The following is an 11,639-nucleotide window of genomic DNA, read 5'->3' as shown; positions in this document are numbered from 1 at the left end:
AATTACTCGAGTGTAAGGCACCAGACTATCAATGCCAACAACTTTGAGCTCAAATCAGTTTTGATTAGCATGGTGCAGCAGACTCAATTCAGCGGATCACCACTTGATGATCCCAATATTCATTTGGCAATGTTCCTGGAGATTTGCGACACTGTGAAGATCAATGGTGTTACTGAAGACACCATTAGACTGAGATTGTTTCCTTTTTCTTTGAGGGACAAGGCTAGAGGTTGGCTACAATTTCTACAATCGGGAAGCATCACTAGTTGGCAAGACATGGCCGAGAAGTTTCTTGATAAATTCTTTCCTCCTGCAAAAACAGCCCAACTCAGGACTGAGATTGGTTAATTCAAGCAAAATGATTTTGAGTCACTCTATGAAGAGTGGGAGAGGTACAAAGACTTGGTTTGACATTGCCCACAACATGGATTACCAGATTGGTTACAAGTTCAAATATTCTATAATGGGTTAAATGGGCAAACTCGAACTATAGTTGATGCTGCTTCTGGTGGAACTTTGATGTCAAAGATAGCTGAGGGTGCTACTGCCCTTTTGGAAAAAGTGGCCTCAAACAACTATCAAAGGCCAACTGAGAGGACTTTAGCTAAGAAGGTTGCTGGCATTCATGACTTGGAGCCAATAGCAGCCCTTTCAGCTCAAGTTGCTACTCTATCTCATCAGATTTCAGCCTTGACAACACAAAGGATACCACAAAATACCGAATATATTGCATCTACAAGTATGATAGTTCCAAGTAATGAAGCGAGTCAAGAACAAATTCAATACATCAACAATCGGAACTACAACTATCGTGGTAATCCTATGCCAAATTACTACCACCAGGGCTTCGAAATCATGAGAATTTGTCATATAGAAATACAAAGAATGTGTTGCAACCTCAACATCCTCCAGGATTTGATAGCCAACAAGCGAGAAGAAGATGTCACTTGAGGATGCCATGGTTTCCTTTGTTCAGGAGACCAATGCAAGGTTTAAAAAGACTGATTCACAGTTGGACAACATTGAGACTCATTGTAGCAACATGGGAGCCACTATGAAGAATTTTGAAGTGCAAATTGGGCAACTAGTCACGACCATCAATGCCCAACAAAGAGGAGCTTTTCCTAGTAACACAGAAGTGAATCCAAATGAACAATGCAAGGCCATCACACTTAGGAGTGGAAAAAAAAATTGAGAGGTCACCATTAAAGGAGAGCAAATCCACCCCTATTGCTGCGAACAATGGCCAAAGCAAAGATCAAGTAGAAGAAAAGGAGATTGTCAATGATACACTAAGAGAGACCGACTTGTCTCCAGCAATTTCATTTCCTGACAATCCTCCTATTCTCTCTACTCCATTTCCTTATCCTCAATGTTTTCAAAAGCAAAAATTAGATAAGCAATTTTCTAAATTTTTGGATATTTTTAAGAAAATTCACATAAATATTCCTTTTGCAGATGCCTTGGAACAAATGCCAAATTATGTCAAATTTCTGAAGGACATCATTTCCAAGAAGAGAAGGTTGGAGGAGTTTGAAACAGTGAAACTTTCTGAAGAATGCAGTGCCATTCTTCAAAAGAAATTGCCTAAAAAATTAAAAGATCCGGGGAGTTTCACTTTACCTTGCACTATTGGAAATTCATTTTTTGATAAAATTTTATGTGATCTTGGTGCTAGTATTAATCTTATGCCACTTTCTGTTTGCAAGAAATTAGGACTTGGAGAGATGAAGCACACAACAATTTCCTTGCAACTAGCGGATCGATCCATCAAGTATCCACGTGGAATCATAGAAGACGTATTGATAAAGATGGATAAATTTATTTTTCCTGCTGATTTTATGGTGTTAGATATGAAGGAAGATGAAGATGTCCCATTAATTCTTGGTCGACCATTCTTGGCTACGGGAAGGGCTTTGATTGATGTTTAAAAGGGTGAATTAACATTGAGAGTTAATAAGGAAGAAGTTATGTTTAACATCTACCAAGCCATGAAATTCCCAGAAGATCCAAGTACTTGCTTTCGGGTATATGTCATTAAGAAATGTGTAGAACATGCCTTTCAAGAAGATATGCCATCCGATCACCTAGAACGATATATCACCACTTCATCTCATGCTTATAATTTTAATAATTCTGCTGTTTGTGAATCTAACTTGCCTTTTGTTAGTGAAGAATTTTTCCACTATGTTTTTGCTTTGGGAGCATTGCAGTAGGTTACATCACTTAGTAATGAAGTGGGAAAGCTAGAGCCAGTGGTACCAAAGAGTGAATCTAAAAATGCTAAAGAAAAGATGCAGAAAAATACAACTCCGGAGTTGAAGCAATTACTTGAGCATCTTCGCTATGCATTCTTGGGTGATAGTGATATATTTCCAGTGATTGTTGCTACATCACTCACAACAGAAGAAGAGGAAAAGTTGCTGCGTGTATTGAGGGAGCATAGAACAACCTTGGGATGGACTATTTCTGACATAAAAGGAATAAGTCCCTCCATTTGTATGCACAAGATTTTAATGGAAGACCTTTACAGGCCAACAATTGAGCACCAAAGAAGATTAAATCCAGCAATGAAGGAAGTCGTGAGAGTTAAAATTTTGAAACTCCTTAATGCTGAAATTATATATGCTATTTCAGATAGTTCATGGGTAAGTCTAGTGCAAGTTGTACCAAAGAAGGGTGGAATGACGGTGGTGAAAAATAACAATAATGAGTTCATTCCTACAAGAACGGTCATGGGATGGCGTGTATGCATGAATTACCGCAAGTTGAATAAAGCAACAAGGAAGGATCATTTTCCGCTTCCATTTATTGATCAAATGTTGGATTGATTGGCTGGGTACTCCTACTATTGCTTTTTAGATGGTTATTCGGGATATAATCAGATTGCCATAGCTCCTGAAGATCAAGAGAAAACTACATTCACATGCCCCTATGGAACGTTTGCTTTTAGGATGATGCCCTTTGGATTGTGCAACGCCCCTGCGACATTTCAACGTTGCATGATGGCTATCTTTTCTGATATGGTGGAAGATATAATGGAAATTTTCATGGATGACTTTTCAGTTTTTGGTACATCTTTTGATCATTGTTTGCATAACTTAGCTCTTGTTTTGCATAGATGTGAAGATAAAAATCTAGTCCTGAACTGGAAGAAGTGTCATTTCATGGTTCAAGAAGGGATTGTGTTTGACCATAGAGTGTCATCTAAAGGAATTGAGATGGATCGAGCCAAAATTGCAACTATAGAGAAACTATCACCTCTAAAGAATGTGAAGGGAATCATAAGTTTTCTGGGACATGCGGGATTTTATAAAAGATTTATCAAGGATTTTTCTAAACTCTCTAAACCTTTATGTAATCTTCTTGAGAAAAATTCTACATTTGACTTTGATGTTGTTTGTTTGCAGGCCTTATTTGCACTCAAGGAGAAACTAATTTCAGCACCAATTGTGATTGTGCCTGATTGGAGTCAACCTTTTGAAATTATGTGTGATGCAAGTGACTTTACAATTGGAGCAGTGTTGGGGCAAAGGCGAGACAAGCTGTTTAGAGCCATCTATTATGTAAGCCGGACATTGAATGAAGCTCAGTTAAATTATACAACAACTGAGAAGGAGATGCTTGCTGTGGTGTTTGCTTGTGATAAATTTCGGTCTTACCTCATTGGTACAAAGGTAATAGTGTTCACTGATCATGCAGCACTTCGCTATTTGTTTGGCAAGAAGGATGCTAAGCCGAGGCTAATTCGTTGGATCCTCCTTCAAGAATTTGATTTGGAGATTCGAGATAAGAAAGGAAGTGAAAATTTAGTGGCTGACCATCTCTCTCAGTTAGAGCAAGTGGAAGAAAGACCAGATTCAGTGGTCCAAGAGGCATTCCCTGATGAGCAGTTGTTTGCATGTGAGATCAAGCTTCCGTGGTATGCAGATATTGTTAACTACCTAACTTGTAAAGTTTTACCACCTGATCTTACTTACCATCAACGCAAGAAGTTTTTGCATGATGTGAATTATTATCTTTGGGATGAGCCTTTGTTGTTCAAAAGATGCCCAGATCAAATCATTCGAAAATGTGTGCCGGAAGAAGAGATGCAAGACATCCTCCATCATTGCCATTCCTCATCATATGGAGGACACTTTGGAGCCACCCATACAACAGCTAAGGTATTTCAAAGTGGGTTCTTTTGGCCTTTTATTTTTCGTGATAGTTATACTTTGGTGAAAACTTGTGACCGGTGCCAATGTATGGGGAATATTTCAAGGCGTCCTGAGTCACCACTGAAAGGTATTTTAGAAGTTGAGTTGTTTGATGTTTGGGGAATAGATTTTATGGGGCCTTTTCCTCATTTTTTTGGTTTTGCTTATATCTTATTAGCAGTTGACTATGTGTCAAAATGGGTGGAAGCAATTGCTACAACAACAAATGATGCAAAGGTAGTGCTCAAATTTCTGCACAAGAATATATTCACAAGATTTGGCACTCCACGAGCTATTATTAGTGATGAAAGGACTCACTTTTGCAACAAGTTGTTTGATAATCTTCTTTCTAAATATGGTGTAAAGCACAAGATAGCACTTGCTTACCATCCTCAAACTAATGGCCAAGCTGAAATTTCAAATAGAGAAATCAAGAACATCCTTGAAAAGACGGTCAAAACCAATAGAAAGGATTGAGTGAAGAAGCTTGATGATGCTTTATGGGCATACCGTACAACCTTTAAAACACCCATCGGGATGTCTCCATACCGATTAGTGTTTGGAAAGACATGTCATCTTCCTGTGGAGTTGGAGCATAGAGCTTATTGGGCTGTAAAAAAGTTTAACTTTGATTTGAAGGCAGAAGGTGAAAAGCGACTTCTTCAATTGAATGAGATAGAAGAGTTCCGGAATGATGCATATGAAAATGTAAAGATCTATAAAGAAAGGACGAAGAAGTGGCATGACAAACAGCTTCTTAGGCGAGAGTTTGCACCAGGACAATAAGTTTTACTCTTCAATTCACGACTCAAACTCTTCCCAGGAAAGTTAAGATCAAGATGGACAGGTCCTTATACAATTCATGAAGTTTTCTCTTTTGGAGCAGTAGATTTGAAGGACAAAACAGGAAATATTTTCAGAGTTAATGGTTAGAGATTGAAGCACTACTATAGAGAACAAGTAGAGAGGAACTATGTATTTATTCTTCTTGGAGATCCAAATTGATGAAAATTGAAAAGTCTGGCTGTAGACTTTAAAACAAGCGCTTATGGGAGGCAACCCATAGATCTATCTCTCATTCTTTCATTTATTTTATTATCTTTATTTATTTAGTTTTAATAATTTGGTTTTTGATGCAGGTTTATTTAACATGAATAAAAAACTGAAAAATATTAAACTACGGAAGATTCATTATGAAACCAGGGAAGTTTCTTTCATTTCTTCAATCCTTTTTACTTTTGCATTACAATGAGGACATTGTTTAGTTTAAGTTTGGGGGTGTAAACTCCTATATTCATTTGATCCTCTTATTTTCTAAGTCTTGGGTTGTTGATGGGTTGTCTGATTCTCTTACCAAGCATGCATTTGAGTAAGATTTAATTCTCTATGACTCTGAAATTTGTGATTGAAGATGGTTTTGAGAAAAATTTTCAAAAATTTCTTTTATGTCAAGTGGAGTTTTTTGGGTACTTTGGTTTAAATATTTGACCTTGAACATAATTGAGCACATAGTCGTTTTTCTCTTATTCCATTTTGCTTATGAAGAAAAGAAGTTGAATTAATTGAAAGAGGGAAGTTCGATTTTGCTTTGCCCTAAAATCCGTTGATGGGTCCTTGAGGCGAAATCCTAGTTGAGACCAAATATTAGAGAAATGATCTAGGCATTTCTTTGGCATAACCAAAAAGCTTTCCCAGCCATCCTAAATATCATGCCATCATTACATGGCGTGTTTCCATAGTCAACCCCCTTGAGCTTTAATAAGCTTTTATTTATTCTTTGAACTACATAAACCATGCCCGCTCTAAGCCTGAAAAACAATGAATCTACCTTTGATAGTTTGAGAAAATACTTTGGTGGAGAGTTACATTTAAAAGAGAAAATTTGTTTCATGATGAGCTATATTATGTTTGCTCTGTTTGATCGAAGAAGAAGAAGAAGAAAGATAGTGAAAAAAGAAAAATGAAAAAAAAAAAAAACAAAAGAAAAAAAAGTCACTAAACGGAGTATGTATCACCTCAGATTTTGTTAAATGAATTGTTGGTATTGCTTTAGTGATTACAGCAACAATAATGCCACAAGTATGAGCATATTGCCAAGAAAGAGCTATGATTTGAATCATGTGGGTATCTCTTTTAGTGTTCTTTTCACTAAGTATTTTCCCAGTTTGCTTTGATTTCCATATCCAGTTCTTTTTTAACCCTCACCCTGTAGCCTATCATTACAACCTTATTAAAGACCTTTTAATCTCTGATTTTTGGTGTTGACTACATTAGTGGAGAGGATTTTTGAAAACTGGACTTATGAGGTTAATTTTTAAGAGAATTCTTCTGATTTTGGTTGTTCTACTTTTATCTGAGTTTGTAGGTGGTTTGAGGTTAAATTGACTATATCACATACACACTCAAGGTCTTAGCTTTAGGTTGAAGTAAACGCCTAACTCTTGCTTGACAAATTGCAAAATTTTTGATTGATTTTCTTGCTATCTTTGATGTTAAAAGAGTAAGATACTGGTGATAAAATCTAAATTCATAAAAGCTTGGTGAGTGATGATACTTCTCTCTGGGGTCGAGTTGATATTGCCTAAACTATCATTTGCTTTTCTTTTTGTTTGAGGACAAACAAAGTTGTAAGTTTGGGGGTATTTGATGACTTGCAAAATTTTGTATTGCAGATTTTACAAGATCGCTCGAGCGGAGGCTTTTGGCCGCTCAAGCAAGTTCAGGCAGATTCAAATGCTCGACTGCCGCTCGACAGTGAGCTTGAGCGGGTTGCGGGAAAATGAAGATCACTCGAGCAGAGACATTGGAAGCTCGAGCGAAATCAGGCAAAGTCGAACGCTCGATGTGCGCTCGACACCCCGCTCGATGTGCGCTCGACACCCCGCTCGAGCAAATATCATATTTTGACAAATCTGGGGTTTTCTGCCGTCACACGACATAAAAGTGATTTTTCACTCTATGGCCGGACCTTTTTGACTGGAGAACACTTTTGGGGACAGAAAAACAAAGATAGAAGGATTCAAATCATCTGTTTTGGAGAGGCAATTCCATATATTGCACGTACGTTGGAATCATACACGAGTGCAGACGGGAGAAAAGCATCGAAACATTTCCTTGAGTTTTTGAAGACGAGTTGCGGCTGCGAGGAGTATTTTTCAGCGTTTATTTTCTTCCAATATTCTCAGAACAATTATGGTGAATTCGTTTATGTTGAATTCCTTTTCTAGTATGAGCTAAATTTTATTTATTCTATGAAAACGATGTAACCTAGTTCCGAACTATGCTTGATTGTTATGCTAATTTAAGGAAATTCTCTCTTTGTTTATCTGATTTATTTTGAATTTATTGCTTCTAATTAACTGGCCATTGATTAGATTATTTTTAATCTTGTGATTTGCTATCGAAAGAGGGAATCATATGGTAGATCTTGAATATTTCAGCATAGGTAAGTATAGAGATCGAAAGACTTGTATGAACCTATGTAGTAATTAAATCATTGGTCTTATTGCTTTCTTGATTATTGAATTTGTATATTCTCAGAACAATTATGGTGAATTCGTTTATGTTGAATTCCTTTTCTAGTATGAGCTAAATTTTATTCATTCTATGAAAACGATATAACCTAGTTCCGAACTATACTTGATTGTTATGCTAATTTAAGGAAATTCTCTTTTTGTTTATCTGATTTATTTTGAGTTTATTGCTTCTAATTAACTGGCCATTGATTAGATGATTTTTAATCTTGTGATTTGCTATCGAAAGAGGGAATCATATGGTAGATCTTGAATATTTCAGCATAGGTAAGTATAGAGATCGAAAGACTTGTATGAACCTATGTAGTAATTAAATCATTGGTCTTATTGCTTTCTTGATTATTTAATTTGCATATTCTTGTGCAAATTGATAAACAAGAATAATTTCCAGTTGACTATCGAAAGAGGCTTTTGGATGAATTAGAGATTTGCTAATAGACAAAAAGAATTAAATTAAATTAGTTGGATGAGTAAAGCATAGTGAAGAATTAGGTGAAATCGATTTCCTAGAAGTTTTCTTTCCCATTAATTTGATCTTCGAACGTCAATTTTATTTCCTTTGCGTATTTCTCTTTGAGTTGATCTTAGTTTAATTTGCAACTACAAAAATCTTAGTGATTCCTCTAGATAAAATCAAGATTAGTATAATTTTGGTATTTGACAAAAGTAAGGTATAAATCCCTAAGGACGATACTCTTCTTATCATTTTATTATAAAACTACGATATTATGCACTTGCAGTTTTGCACCAGTCAACATGTAAAGAGAGGTTATGTAATTTTGGAGTCCTTAGTGTTTATTGGCAAAGTGTTAGGTCAAGTACATTAAGGAGTATTCTATTTGTCTAAGATTTAGTGTCTGGACGCTTTTCTTGGCATGAGGAGATTTTGGTTTTTTTTTTTTTTTTTTTCGAAATTGTGAATTCATTCATCATGCTAAAGTTACAAATGTGACTTATCAATACAATTGTGACTTGAAATGGTGAATTCATTCATTATTTCGAAGTGTCGGGACATGCAACACAATGTTACTTGCCCCCGTTCATGACATATAAGATGCAATGTTCCTAACATACTTCTAGCATTATGCAATATTCGTGGCGGATAATTTTTTTTTTGAGCAATACTATGCACCAAACTTATAAAATCCTAAATAGTTAAATCGCAATCCAAGCATACTTAACAAAATAAACATCCATGATTTCAGTACGAGTCTCAGAAGACTGTAATCTCAAAAACATGGGAGGCCAGACTCTAAATTTACATTTCCAAAATACACTATTGAGGAAGTTCGTCGAGTAACTCATGTAACTCGACTAATGAGGTTAGAATACTATCCAAAAACTAACTATGGAAGTTATAAGCTTCGTATCATGTCTGCGGCCTCTCGCCAAACTCCTTCAATCTACCAACGTCCGCTCCCTGTTCTAATTCTGACACATCGCCTACCATTTAAGGGGAATGGTAGTTGGGACTACCACTGTAATCAAATCTTAGTAAGTAACAGGAAACTCACACAGGTTAATGAGGCATGCATGGCAGTAAAAGCATGAATGCATAATTAAAGTCATAAGTAAGCATAGGATAACTTGATATATAACATGGCATAACTGACATAAATTGAATTGAAACGTGAATTGAACTTGACTTGACATGACATGAACTTGAACTTAAAATATAATATGGGCTAGCAACATAACATGAACGTGAACTTGAAACATAACATGGACTTAAATCATAGCATGAACTTGAATTTAACATAAGCATGAGCATAACATGACATAAACGTGAACTTGAGATATAATGTAAACATTAACATAACATAACATGAACGTGAACTTGAACATAACATGTACGTGAATATAACATGACATGACCGTGAACTTGAACATAACATAAACGTGAACATAACATGATATGTACATGAACTTGAAACTTAATGTGAACATGAACATAACATAACATGAACTTGATCTGAAACTTATTCTTATCTCATGGGGTCACCATGATTGCTTATTCTTAACTTCTTGACATGAACTTGGAATATTGTTCAATAGACTTAATTAATAACGAGACCATATGAGTGCTACACGGGTCCCCTTGAGCCGTGTGTCCCTACAGATTACAACATCACAACACAGGTATCTACACTAGTTGTGAATGCGTTAATACGTACTCCACAGTTGTTGTGGCTCCACGTATTCTACGTGTCATAATTACTGTGTCTCACGTAGTGTATACTTCACAGTTGTTGTGGCCCCATACTTCATGCTCCACAGTTGTTATGGCCCCATGAATTGTTTGTGCTAAACTTGCTGTGAACACACATAAAATAAAAAATATGGCTCCATCGGCGTTAGTGCCCTGCGCGTTCCGGTGACCAGCTAGTGAGGCCCCATTCGTAACCTGTTGACTGTACTTCGTTAACCCAGGGAATTTCACACCTATTTAGACACTCCAGCGTGAACAAATGAGTTCCACTAGGATATTACCCCATCCTAGCACTTAGGGTCGTAATTGACATGAATAACTTAGCATGAACGAGATCTGAAATTTGACTTAACATAAACTTGATATGACTTCTTTTCTTAACATGACATACTTGTAATGGTGAATATTACATGATATGACATACATGTAACATATGGCATACTTATAATATATAGCAATATGTGGCAGAATAGATTGTGTAACATATAAATATTCATGATAGAATAAATCATGCATAACAGATAAACATGTAATGACGTGGCATGACATGGCATATATGGTAACATACATACATAAATCGTAGTTCCCTTACCCATTATACATACACAGTAAACTGATAGTAAGTTAGAAGCTAACTTACCTCGATCATCGCGTTTTACGAGAATAAAGTATGAAACACAATGATCTGTAAGAGGATATTTTAAAAATTAAAAATTTAATTACTAAAAATTAGAAACATAAAACAAGCTAACTTAGAGTAAAATTACCATTTTACCCTCTACATGTGAGAAAATGACCACTGTACCCCTAACTTAAGGATTTCACATCTTAATTCCAAAAGTTTCCACAATTTACATTCCTTATATAAAATTTGTCCTAAACTCAAATATAAAGTCAGAAAAATTTAAAACAAATCACAACTATGAAAAACACACTATGGCCAAAACATCCATAGGCCATTACTCTTGATTTTTGTTGCAATTCCTTCCAACTTCAAAACTTATGCTTAACTCAAAATTTTGCAACAAGGATCTTTTTATCCTAAGTTTAAAACAATACTTAAAATATCCATTTAGAAAAACCTAATAATCAACACTAAACTTTTTTGTAAAAAGATCCAAACACTTGAAGCACAAGTTTTGACCCTAAATCAAAACATCTCCAAGAATTCCAAAAATCAAATCTTACTTCTAATATATTCACAACATCATCCTAAGATCAATCATGCTTTAAATCATCAAACCAAAGTTACCAAAATCACACAAAAAAACACTTGGAGTTTTTGGTTTTACAGTTAGTCCAAAACAGAAACGTTTTTCTCCACTAGTTTTGATCAATCTCTTGATCCATGACTTACAAAGATGAGATCTTCAAACTAAAACATCACATGGTTTAAAAAAGTGTCTTAAAGAAGATCCAACCATCAAATTTAAAATCACATGGCTAAAACTTAATAAAACATAGATCTAACCCAAAAACATCAAATCTTAGGCCTAACCGAAATCCTCTTGCATAGAAAAATCATATCTTTAAAAATAATACTAAATATATTCAAAATAATATCCTAATATAAAAATAAGAGACTTAGGATCATCATATAAAAATATCAAAGCCTTTACAATAAGATCAAATCTCGAAATATTCAAACTTTCTCCAAATAAAAATTGTTTTGCCACTTCCAGTTTTCAAGTTTCTAGA

The 11,639-nt window shown here is 35.5% G+C and overlaps 1 non-coding gene across 1 annotated transcript; it reads right to left on the bottom strand.

Moving 5' to 3' along the window:
- Window positions 1–324: 324 nt before the first annotated feature.
- Window positions 325–431, bottom strand: LOC122305999. The gene has a single exon (XR_006241422.1). It is a non-coding gene; the product is annotated as a small nucleolar RNA R71 (small nucleolar RNA).
- Between the last annotated feature and the right edge of the window lie 11,208 nt (window positions 432–11,639).

Source organism: Carya illinoinensis, chromosome 3 (assembly GCF_018687715.1).
Source record: "Carya illinoinensis cultivar Pawnee chromosome 3, C.illinoinensisPawnee_v1, whole genome shotgun sequence".
Lineage (NCBI taxonomy): Eukaryota > Viridiplantae > Streptophyta > Magnoliopsida > Fagales > Juglandaceae > Carya > Carya illinoinensis.
This window is presented reverse-complemented; position numbering and strand designations above follow the sequence as displayed.